The sequence below is a fragment of the Mixophyes fleayi genome, chromosome 2 (assembly GCF_038048845.1).
Source record: "Mixophyes fleayi isolate aMixFle1 chromosome 2, aMixFle1.hap1, whole genome shotgun sequence".
NCBI lineage: Eukaryota > Metazoa > Chordata > Amphibia > Anura > Limnodynastidae > Mixophyes > Mixophyes fleayi.
Window position 1 is genome coordinate 365,798,888 of NC_134403.1, and position 12,905 is coordinate 365,811,792.

At 37.0% G+C, this 12,905-nt stretch overlaps 1 protein-coding gene across 5 annotated transcripts in view; it reads right to left on the reverse strand.

Annotated features, from left to right (window-relative positions):
• The window catches only part of CD86 (CD86 molecule), a 45,757-nt gene extending 33,412 nt beyond the window's left edge, over nucleotides 1-12,345 (reverse strand). For 3 of the 5 annotated variants that reach the window (XM_075197337.1, XM_075197335.1, XM_075197339.1), the window contains exon 1: nucleotides 12,248-12,345. The gene's annotated coding sequence lies outside the window, so the exon portion shown is untranslated. Of the gene's footprint in view, nucleotides 1-9,923; nucleotides 9,999-12,247 lie in introns of those variants that run through there. The other 2 variants (XM_075197338.1, XM_075197336.1) reach the window with 1 other exon arrangement.
• Nucleotides 12,346-12,905: the final 560 nt, after the last annotated feature.

Consider the following 12,905-nt stretch of genomic DNA (forward strand, 5'->3'; position numbering starts at 1 on the left):
ACAAAACTAAATATTCTTTCCTGATGCCAAGTAGTCCCATTTGCGAATAAAACCTTGTTTCGCCTCTCTTAATCCAGTTTAGTCAAAGGAGGAAAAAAAAGAATAGCTAAAACGACAAAGGACAGAACCGAAACAACTGCGATGTGACCCTGATCTATGGGATGAGTCATTAATATATAACACAAACACTGATCCTTTGCATGAAATAAAATAGCCAATTTCCTGGAACAGCCCTGCAATATAGGCAGAAGCATGGTGATGTCACCAGTTATAGGACAGCGAACGTTAATATGGTGTCATTGGAATTTCCCAGCAAAATATGTTGTGACTATGCAATAAGATATAAAGTATGTGGATGAAGCAATGCACAAAACACTATAATAACTAATGTTTGAGGAAGTATCACCAATATTTTCATATGTTGTTTGAAACAGAATAGATGTTAAATGTGCAATTTATGAGAAGAATAATGTCAAAATTGATGTATATGGACTTATTTCATCAGCAGCCTCACGTCAATACTCTGAGCTGTTATTAATGCTTTAAATGCTCGGATTGGCTATGCGTTGGTCTAACCCCTCCCATTTAGATATCGCCTCTACATGGACACGCTAAGGACTGGATTAGGTTGAAATATGGCTTGTTCTAGCTCACTTCATTGTCTTCACTTCTCTGTATTCTGGTTTTCTGGTCCTATTCAAACACATCTAAAATATGGATAATGTTAAAGCACCCATGCGAGGGTATTCAATTGACCGAAAGTTATTTTTTAACACCGTGTTAAATCATTTTAACACATTTTATTCTTCATAGCTTTACCCGCTATTCAATACAAATTTTAACGCACCATTATTTTCCTCAAACGGTCCTCTCGCGCTCAAGTAAAAGATCTATTGAAAGTATAGGGTGGGTGAGAGGCAGCCGCGTTAAAAGTTATTCAATTGTTTCTTAACGCGATGGGTTAAACAGGCCAATATGCTGTTTTATCTGGTACCACTTTGGGGTGTGCTAAAAATAAAAAACCTAAGAAAACTATTTGAAATCATGTATTAATGAAAAGAAAAGATAAAACTATGTTGATCAGTAATGCATAGCATGAAAAAGTGGATTTTATTTTAAAAAAAGAATGAAAAAAAGAACATAAAAATAAAAAAACACAAAAATCACTAATTAATTATATTTATGTATGTTTTTTTTGTACTAATATGTATGTAGCAATGGGTGTTGACATGTTATAGATGATTCTATAGTAAAAAATTGTAAAATAAAAAAATATGTAAATCTATGCAAATTTATGCCAATCCTTTTTTTTTTTATATATACATGACCGAGTTAAACCCTCCCCTTCACTCCCCTAAAAATTTGCAAGCACCCATGATTAACGCGCGGGGGCAGTGTTACCTGTTTCCCAATTGAATTGCACGAGTTTTAACGCTGCGTTGACTAAAAACGGTCACTCTAGCAGATGAAAACCCGCGCTGGGAATTTTTTCTTTTACCCGGCGGGGAAAAAAAACAACTTACTGTTAATTGAATTCCCCCCATGGATTGTAGATGAAATTGAAAGAAAAGAGAGCTCTCTATACAGTTGTAGAGTATTCCCACAATAAGAAGAGTCTGGGTAGCTTCTTTCAATAATAAAACTAAACAAAAACACAGAAAATGCAAATCTACTACCAGCAGCAAATGTTATCATAACGTGTTGATCTAGAAAGTAGCCTTTACGGATTCAGTAAGAATGTATTCCTCTTTCAAAGCAAATTGTTCTATGATTGATTGATGTGCCATGCCTGCCATATTTTGGAGAACTAAATAGGTCCATTGTATTTCTTGAGATACTGTACTTAGTTCTAGAATGTTAACTTACTTTATGTTGGGTGACCCTGGCGCTACCGCCAGTGTCCACTATTGAGTGCTGACCGGGACCACTAAGAAATATATATATATATATATATATATATATATATATATATATGTGTGTGTGTGTATTTAACTTTAAATATACCACTAATAATGAATAATACTGCAGAATACACAAGATTACTCTAAATTAGGATTAGGGATCCAAATTAAACATATGTCAAGTATGAACTATAGACCTTTTCTCCATAGTCAACCAATATAATAAAGGACATATTTACAATGAAAACGCTGCCTCAGTTTAAAAGGCAATATTTAAAATATTCCAAATAGTGTATATCTGAGATGAGATCACAGTTCACACAGCTATATTGCAATTTGATACAAACTGAACTAAGTTGCATAATAAATACTGACATGTTTATAGTATGAGTACAGATATATAGCACATTTTTTGCTACAAATATTTGGATATACTATTCTAAATAGTGCACAGAACTGATACAATTATGGTGCATTTTGACATAAACTGAATCATGTTGAAAATAATGTATCCTTAGTTTTGATATTCTGAATGAGAATGCACTTCATTGCAACACACAAAGCACCTCTCTGCGTTATAAATGTTTTGGATATTACATGCTATATTTTACTATTTCGCAAGGAAGAGATATATAATTAGGGATTTTTGAGTTTTGAAATTTACTCATGGAAAAATAAAGATTAGGGGCTAGATTTACTAAACTGCGGGTTTGAAAAAGTGGAGATGTTGCCTATAGCAACCAATCAGATTCTAGCTGTCATCTTGTAGAATGCACTAAATAAATGACAGCTAGAATCTGATTGGTTGCTACAGGTAACACCTCCACTTTTTCAAACCCACAGTTTAGTAAATCTAGCCCTAGATATCTAATACAATGGCACTTTAATTTTAGATTCCAAGAGTGCCTCCATTTGAGAATACTTTAGTCCCTCTTTTCTTTTATGTATTGCCAATATTTTCTTATGGTGAGCACTCTTTGCAAAACTAAGTATATGTAAAACATTGATAACATTTATAAAATTTATGTGCAAAGTAGGAATCCTTTCCTGTGCAGAGAGTGAGTTTGCAGTCTGTAGTTATAAAAAATGCAATCTTGGTTTAAATACAAGTAATTGATCCTCCACCCAGGCACATTTATTGATAAGGGGCTCAGCTAACCAAAATGTAAAATTAAAAGACAAAAAATATATTTTGGAGATTTAAATAAACAAGTTAGTGACACACCTGCACTGGGCTCTAAAGTAACCTTTCTAGTTTTCATGGGTTCATCAGTCTCGTAGATTTAAATTCTTTTTAGGCTAAGCACTATTTAGTGGACTGTGCCCTGTAGTTAGCGGGATTGAAGGTTCCACTCTCGGGTGATAATTATGAATGAGTGGAGGATTGGACTATTTAAATGTACAGGACTCAAGTAGGTTCGAATGTTATCCACCGAGTCTGAGGTCTTGACCAAAAAGGGAGGCCATTCAACTAAGACTAGTGTCCCGGTCGAGTTCAAGATTAAGCCCATCAACATAGCCTTGACCTTGACTCGTGGATGACTAGAGCGAGCTGACCCAAGCACTGATGGCAAGCGTTAACTTGCTTAGTGAGCAAGACCATGAAGCCAGGAGACCCGAGTGTAATGACGGAGTCTGGGCTCCTGCAACCTGTGTGATGACCATGATTTCAGAGAGGGACAAAGGACACTCAGGTTTACTGGAGACTGACTCGATGTTGGGAGATCAGGCGATCGGTAGAGGAGGACATATAGAGGTCGGGAGTGAGAGTGACTATCATGTCATGTCAGCTCTTGTGTGAAACCTGTAATCCACTGTCAATTATTTAACTGAAGCCACTAAGGGGTATATTTACTAAACTGCCGGTTTGAAAAAGTGGACATGTTGCCTATAGCAACCAATCAGATTCTAGCTGTCATTTTGTAGACTGCACTAAATGAATGAAAGCTAGAATCTGATTGGTTGCCATAGGCAACATCTCCACTCTTTCAAACCCTCAGATTAGTAAATAAACCCCTAAGTGTGTGCTGGAGAAGTTCAATAAAGAGATGGTCCGGCACACAGTATTAACACTGTGACGTGAACTGCATCTTGGATCTGTGTCACTAACAGCCAAACTGGTTTTAAAACTTGTATCTGCAAGGGAACCGTTTTACCTTTTAAACCACAGAGCCTGGGGGCTACACAAGAAACAGAGCTAGCCAGGAGGAACCCTCTGTAAGAGGTGGGCACAAGTGTGAGCATCCACATCACAGACATGAGTGGGAAAGTGGTTACATATATAAAGAAAAAAAAATATTAACCAAGTAACATGTATTGTGCATCTATTTATCCCATGTACCACCAAGTGTGTATAAATGTATGCCAAATAATCTTTGTCTTTGAATGTTTTTTTTTGTCATTACTCATACAGTATATTAAGCAGTTATTCTCAGTTTACTTTAAATGTTTGTATTACCTCTTGAAGCTGTCTGATGTGACCCTAGATTATGTATTGTATGCTGAAGCACAAAGCAGGACAGTGTTGGAGAGTTTACACTAAAATTGTCCGGTGTTCAAAAACATCATAAAAATAATAATATAAAAATATGCCTTTGTTTTTATTATTCACTTAGATAAATAAAAGACATATATTGCCTGCGTTAGATATAATAATTAGTCATCACTCCAGTGAACATGGTGAAAACACAATGGGCTTAAAGGGATTTTCCACTTTAATTAAACCCCGTACTAATTCCCTCAAAATATTATTACTTCAGTGGGGGTCTCTCCCCTAGGTCTCCCAACATTTCACGGGCACTCACCTATAGCCGATAAAACTGGCGCTGTCTGGATCAGGAAAGATCTGACGCAGGGGCTCTTAATGACAACCTTCCTGGGGGTGTGTTAGATTTAACCTATTACAGAAACAGCCGAAGAGAAAATGCTGAAACATACAAATGTACGGGAAATAAGAGTCAATAGTTCTTATAAGAAATAAGAACTATTGACTCTTAGCTTTTTACTGAAAGGTGGATGTCAGAGGTTCTGAATTTATGTGAGTGTCATGTTAAATATGTATAAAGGAAGAGAATTTAGCACATGGCTTAGTCATAGTGGAAATTCCCTTTAAAGCTTGTTAGAGGTTTAGGGCCTGATTCCCCACGGCACTCATTGTAAGCGCGACGCACACTTGCAAAAAAATGCACCTAAATGGGCTCTGCATACACCGGCATTCAACACGGAGCGGATCTGAAAATACTTGTGCTAATGAATTCATCTCTAGGTCTGCTGTGCTTTACTACACAAGACACTGCAGCATATGGCCAATGCCTATGTGGAATATACATAGAACACACAGGAAAAAAATCCATTAAAAACATTTATTAGGAAGATATTAATTAACACAGCTCCACGTCTGCTGCATCGCTTTGCCAATCACTACACTGGCTCCCTGTGTCCTCCAGAATCAAATTAACCCTCATCTACAAAGCCCTCAACAACACTACTCCTGCATAGATCACAAATCTCATATTGAAATACTCTCCATCCAGCTATCTTAGATCTACCTCTGACCTGCGCCTTGTCTCGTCTCTGGTAACCACCTCTCACTTACGCCTACAAGACTTCTCCCGTGCTGCTCCTCACTTATGGAATTCCCTACCACGCTCAATCAGAATTTCCCACAGCCTTCAAATCTTTATATGCTCTTTGAAAACCCATCTCTTTTATAGAGCTGACCTTATCTCCGATAGTATTGTAGTTTTCACACTAATGCACCCTCACAACCTTCCCAATCTCCACTCTGAGCCACACTCGCTCCTCTTGTTCCAGCTGTGCCCTCCTCCACTTAGAATGTAAGCTCTCTAATGAGCAGGGTCCTCCATACCCTTTGTTTTCATGTCTGCATTTATTTTGTCTACCTTGTATGTCCCTGTTTAATGTATGTCCCTGTTTAATGTATGTACTACGGTACAGCGCTGCGGAGCACTGTGGAGCCTTAGAAATCTACAATAATGATAATAATATTCATGTCTGCTGACCATAAAATAAATGTTTACAGTTGCTTGTGATTGCAGACATATGTTAGAGCATGTATACGAGACTGTCATCACTAGTGATCAGGACTAGTCCTATAGCTGGTGCAAGATAAATGGCAGAAAAGCAAGCAACTTTAAGATGCACGGAGCTTGATTTAGACATGACTGTGTGCGCTCGAGTTTGGCACGCTCTTACTGTAAATTGGCTATGGCAAAACTTCCCGATCACTCTTCGAAATTGTAGGCTGTAGTAACTGTCCTTTGCATACAATGAAGCAGCAGACAAGGCTACGCTTACTGGCATAGGTCCGGGCTATGGGCATTCGCAATTTAATTTTGTGTACGATACGCTCAATATCGGCAGATAGGTGCCTTGATGAATCAGGCTCTTATTAAGGTACCCACACACTTTACAATTTTGATTGCCAATTAGGCTGTTTTAGACCTAACTGGCCATGAATCACAGAGTGTATCGGTCCCACGAGGCCACCTGACCAATCAAATGTTGGCCAAGAAAGCCGATATATGGGATTGGATGAAGACTGCATCTTGTCCTGTATGTGGTCTTTGTCCAGTTGTGGTAAAGATGCCCTGATAGTTCCCACTATTCGGTCTTAGCAGAGAACAGCAGGATATTGTCCTTATCTGATAGAGATCCAAACGCTCAGTGGTCCAGCTCAGAGGCCAGATCGAACTATGTATGTGATTCTTTATGACAGTTTAAGACATTATAATATTACACCGGCACAGGCTAACAGCGGTACCCATTAACTAAAGAAGGTCTAATAAAAAGAAAATAGCAATCACTGCCACAAAGCAGTAAATGCACATATATTCATTTACTGTATATGCAAATATTCTTAATTATTAATATGTCAACCAACAAGGTATGCTCCATGATGTGATGAGTAGCAGGGTTGGGGGTAATGAAGGGAGTAACAGGATGATGAAGAGGGATAGTGGGGGCTGTTAAATTAGAGGGAAGGTAGGGTGGATGGAATTACAGGGGGGGTGGTGTTGTGCGGGAAATGAGTTTATATTAAATACAGCTGGTGTGGGAGCATATAGACAAGGGGACAGTGGTGAGAACATATGCAAGAGGGTTAAACACTACTCTTATATACAGGCCCACAAAATTCATAAAACTCCCCTGGATACATTGAATTTGGGATTTTATCCTGCGCTTTACTAAACCACCATTTACCCAGCCATCTATAAAAGGGAATACTGAGCCCCAAAACACACAAAGGACTGATCCCAAATCCTCACTCCATTTAAATATATGTGTTAAGCATATTTGCCAACTCTCCCTGAATGTCAGGGAGACTCCCTGAAATAGGGGTGATCTCCCTCACTCCCTGAAGAGTCTGGCATTCTCCCTGATGCTGAGCCAGTACAAGACGTGGTTGGCTTCGCCATCTGTGGCATGATGACACAGTTCAGAAATTGTGTCCTATGTCCATGTATTGATGCCTATGGAGGTGGCCATTTTCATGGAGACCAAGATTTAATCAAAGACTGACAGGTAAGACAACATGACTTCAGTAATGGAGACAGAAATGTAAAAGACACTCCAGTCTCTAGAGATTCATTCGCTGCTTTTCTTTAACACATAGTTGCCTACTCTCCCAGAATGTCAGGGTGACTCCCGCATTCCTGGGAGAGCAGGGCAACCTCCCGCTTCTTGCCCCCGCAATATATAAGTGCCGGGGGGGGCTTAATGGCACAAATATCGCATGCGGGACCAAAATGATGCAACTCGTCAAGGCCCGCCCCCCCTCTTCCCCGCACACCCACCTCCCCCGGGATCTCCCTGAAGCCAACACGGAAAAGTTAGCAAGTATGGTGTTAAGAGATGCTGGCAAAAAAAAACATGTATAAAGCAGAATAGTAATCAAAACGTTATTAATAAGAGCAATTCTTTTCTGAGAGATAAATTCCATTCTTGCTTCTCTCCACACGTTTATGTGGCATAATTGTCTTTATCAATATCATTCCTAAAATCGTGATGCTTGGCTGGGCAATAATGTGCCATATGTTTGCCCTTAACTACACCTCACTCTCCATTCTTTTACCATGGTACTTAAAAAGGTAATTCTTTTTATTTACATGTTAGTAGTGATAAGTGATAAATTAGTATTTGTTATTGATTTACATAAAGTATACAATCTCTGCGCTTGGAAGTGACCTTTGCAATTCTTCTTAGACTGTACAATACTATGCTGTAAATAACAGGATGAATGATACCAAAATGCTTTATTATAAACACCTGCGCTGTAATAAGTGTAACATGTAAACTGGTAAAACAAGAAAGTCTACTGGAGCATTGCATACCTTGACTCAGGGAAAGTTTTAGTCTGTGAATTGGAATGTGATACAGACTTTCACGTAAATCTGGCAGTATGCACTGAGCAATTACTGATTCTCTGAACGAACAAACCTGTTGTGACATTTCGCTAGGTCAAGTACAGTCTACCTTGTATATGAGGGGAGGTCATTCATGAAATGCAAAATGTCCATTACAGTGTGACTAATGGGATGCAATGTTGGTGCTGATCTTATTTATTAACCCGACCCCAACAGCCCAGGAAAAAAACTCTTTTCGCTGCTAGGCCGGTAGCCTCAGGGAGCAGGGGCACGCTGGTTTCTCAGGCCGCCCTCTATAGAGACACCAGTCATGCCCTGACCAGCCTGGGGCTGTATTTCATTATCTGTTTTTTATTTTAAATAGTGGACTGTGCATGAGGACTGTCTTTATTACAGATGGCAATAGTATGTATAAAGAGTTAATATATTACTGAAAATGCTGTTCCGTTAATAGTATTAAAAGACCCAATTTCCTCCAGCCTCTCTCTCATAATTTTTTTAACCCAGGATTTCCCAAATCCCAGTCCTCAGGGAGCCCCAACAGTGCAGGTTTTCCAGGTGACTAAGGTGACTAGTATTTACCTCCACCTGTGGACCTGTCACATTGTGCCAGTAATGAATACTGTGCTCCAACAAGGACATACAGAAAACAAGCACTGTTAGAACTGGATTTGGAAACTCTGATTTAACAATTAAAAGGCTAATCGGAGCAGTAGTTTATCCACCTCTTAATACATGGAAGCGCTGTACAGTACAATTACACACATGCTTATAACATGAAACGACAGGTGTTTGAAAATGTCTTAAGCTGGAAGCAGAAATAACTGACAGATATGTATGAAAATCAAAGTATGGTGCAAATATAGGACCTAGAAACAAAGCTGATATTATTTTTTTGCATTTCATATATATATAGATAGCGTCGCACTCTAACATAAAACGTGGCAGAGTTTCCTGGGGATAGAATATGTATAGTAGAATAGTAGAAAATAGTCTGACACTGCCAATGCCCTGAGGAAACAATGACGAAACGATCCTCAGACATGACGAAAGGGAAGTGAAAATAAATCTGAGATATTTCACAAGCTCCTCCTAGTGAACTACCTGTGATTTCTGTATGGCACTCTCACTGCCATCATCTCGTTATAGTAATCAGCCTGCAGTGTATTCAACATGAGAAAGTTATTGAAACTGGAAACTGATAATGCTAAATAACAGTCATAGAGAAAAGACGGTCAGAGGAAGTTCCTAGTAAGAACAGAAAAGAAAAGGGAAACAGGGAAAAACCAGACATGTTTTAGAGATCTGCAGCGAGGACATGCTATAAACTAGAGTTTAATTGAAAATGAAACATGCATTTAATTTTCATGTTCATATACATCTATTTAAACGTGATCCTGGTTTTCTTCATTAAAACAGTTTAATATTGCAATGTCACGAAAAAACGGAATTGTTTGGCAATTGTTTCTCTAATAGAGTTTTGTGGGTTCTAATTATGTCAATTTGTTGTTTGTACTTATAGAATTTTGCCAGTTTTGTAATCTTGTTGTATTCTCTAACCCTCTGTGTGTAAATAAAAGTATAATAATAATAATAATAATAATAAAAAAAATAATAATAATCATCATCATCCTACCTGGCACAAGTCTGAGATATGTTGCACTCCTAGATCACTTTCAGGAACAAGATCAAACAATGCACAGTGTCTAAGTGTCTATTGAAACTGTCTTACAAAAGTATTTATTTGCAAACAATCTGACGTTTCAGGGGTGTGGCCACTTCATATCTGAGCAATCACACAGGCAGGCTACTTCCATGACACCATCAGGTCATTTGCATAGATAGATTTGTAAAAACAATCTATGTGCCCATGTGCATTATTTTAAAGCACAAGAAACAGTCCTTAAAGGGACATATTCATTAGAAAACACTACACAGCAAAACATGCATTTACACAATCAATTAATTAGTATATGTTTCACATCAAACTGCTATACTAATAGAATTATCCACTCATGGAAGGGTTAGGTCATCCAGTTCCTTCCATAAAGCTATCTTTGTCATTGTGTATATATAATATAAATACTTATTTGACATTAACTAAGAAAACAGCATAGTGTTAAATTACAGATTACATCTAAAATATGGTTTGCACATAAGAATAACACAATTCTCAGAATATTGGCATTGCATCAATGTATAACAAGGCTTTCCATTTAAATCTTAGGTGTTACTAGATGTTTTATTATTGAACGGGTTGTAATGTATGGAGGTAATCATATGTAACAATAAATTACATTGCCACTGTATATAATAAAGTAAATTCAACACATGCTTTAATGTTTTCCTGTGCCGTGGTTTATAAATATTAGGTGTTTTTAGTTGTTGTTTTATGATCTTTAATAATAAATAAACAAGGTCAAATAATATGGTTTTTTTACAAAAAATTTTTACGGAAATGGACACTTTATATACAGCATTGTAAGATTGTATAAATATGTATAAATATGTATAAAACTGTATAAATATGTAGCCTGTTTTTCAGGACCATGCACCTGAGAAGTCAGGTGGTTTGACCTGTACAGAATATAAATGCTCAGAAATGAGCTCTACCGAGATGTGACCTGTCTGCATTGCTGGATCATGGGGCTAAAACAGAAGTGTCCCAGCATCTAACAGTGACCACTACTTTACTGAATTAACCTTCCCGAAGCTACAGTACCTAAAACTAACTAGCACCATAACCTCTCCACACTCCTTATCTAAACAAAACAGACCACTGTTATCATCATTTATATGGAACATACAGATATGAAATAAATGTTTATAATAAATCTATTGTATAAACAAATATTATAGTACATCTAATTGTCCTTGTCTATTGTATATAAATACATGCTCATCACTTTTGAAAAGTCCTATGATAGATAGACAGACATATTGATAGATAGATAGATAGATAGATAGATAGATAGATAGATAGACATATGACAGATAGATGGATAGATGGATAGATAGATAGATAGACATATGACAGACAGATTAGATAGATAGATAGACATATGACAGACAGATTAGATAGATAGATAGATAGATAGATGACAGACATATTAGATAGATAGATACATAGATAGATCAATAGATAGATAGATAGATAGATAGATAGACATATGACAGACAGATTAGATAGATAGATACATAGATATATGACAGACAGATTAGATAGATAGATAGATAGATACATAGATAGATCAATAGATCAATAGATAGATAGATAGACAGACATATGACAGACAGATTAGATAGATAGATAGACATGTGATAGATAGATAGATAGATAGATAGATAGATAGATAGATAGATAGATAGATAGATAGATGAGACAGACATATATGAGAAAGAAATGAGATAGATAGATAAATACATAGACAATATGAGACATATTAGATAAATAGATAGATCGACAGATAAAAGAGACAGATATGAGATAGATAGATCCATAGATAGATAGATAGATAGTTAAGCACCAGCAATAGATACACTGTTATATTCCACATTAATAACATAAATACTGCATTAGATACATAAACTACAGCAAAGGTGAAATTATCTTTCAAAAGCTATCACACTCAATCCCCTCTTTAAATCAGCATAAACATACATTCTCTTTCACCTAATCTATGTCACACATAGTCAACAACAAAGTTTAATATGGATAATTTATTTTTTAAGTTCTACAATTCCTTAGAAATATGCATTTGTGTAATTTTTTTATTTTTAGATCATTACATATCCACACAACTATGATCATTATTTAAATAACAGCCGTAAAAAGTAGGAAGCAACTGGGAATGTGTCCAACTTTAAAAATAAATACCTCCCAAAAGATAAAAATATAAAACGTGTATGTCCAGTTCATAACTGTATGCAAATATACCAGATTACAAAGTAACAACTTACAGGTTTTGTGCTTTGCTTGTTGGGTTAAGAAAGTAAAATCCAACTAAACCAGTTGCTGATAGAGACGCTCTCTGTCAAGTCAATGTTGCCTCGAGATCTCGAGAGTCTGCATAAGAAATGAATGGGGAAGTGGCTTATGGTCTTGACGTATCCAATTTGAGTTGGAGGAGGTTCCTCTTATTGAGAATTCCCCACATTTATTATCCTAAGTCTTGAATCAAGTCTTGAAAGAAAAAAACATTCTATTTCTCTTTAGTGTTGACATTATTACAAACATGCTCCAAGTGTTTAAATAACGTAACTTGCTGTATCTCTTAGATAATTTAAGTTTGCTGTCTTATTAGAAACAGATTATTATGATTTGTATAATATCATGCAGATAAATTCATACTGTGATGTATATATCAGTCCCATTATAATCAAGCTTGTAATATACTTTTTGGTACTAGGACACAGGGAGATACAGTGCCCAAGGTCAGATGACAGTGACCCTGTGATCTCCGGCAATCCTCTGTGTGTCATTGCTAGAGTATTTAAAAACTGAACCAGGCCTGGCCAATCTGTGGCTCCCCAGGAATTGTGTTGTGAAACTACAAGTCACATCATGCTCTGCCAACTATCAGCTGGCCACCTACTGGCAAAGCATGCTGGGACTTGT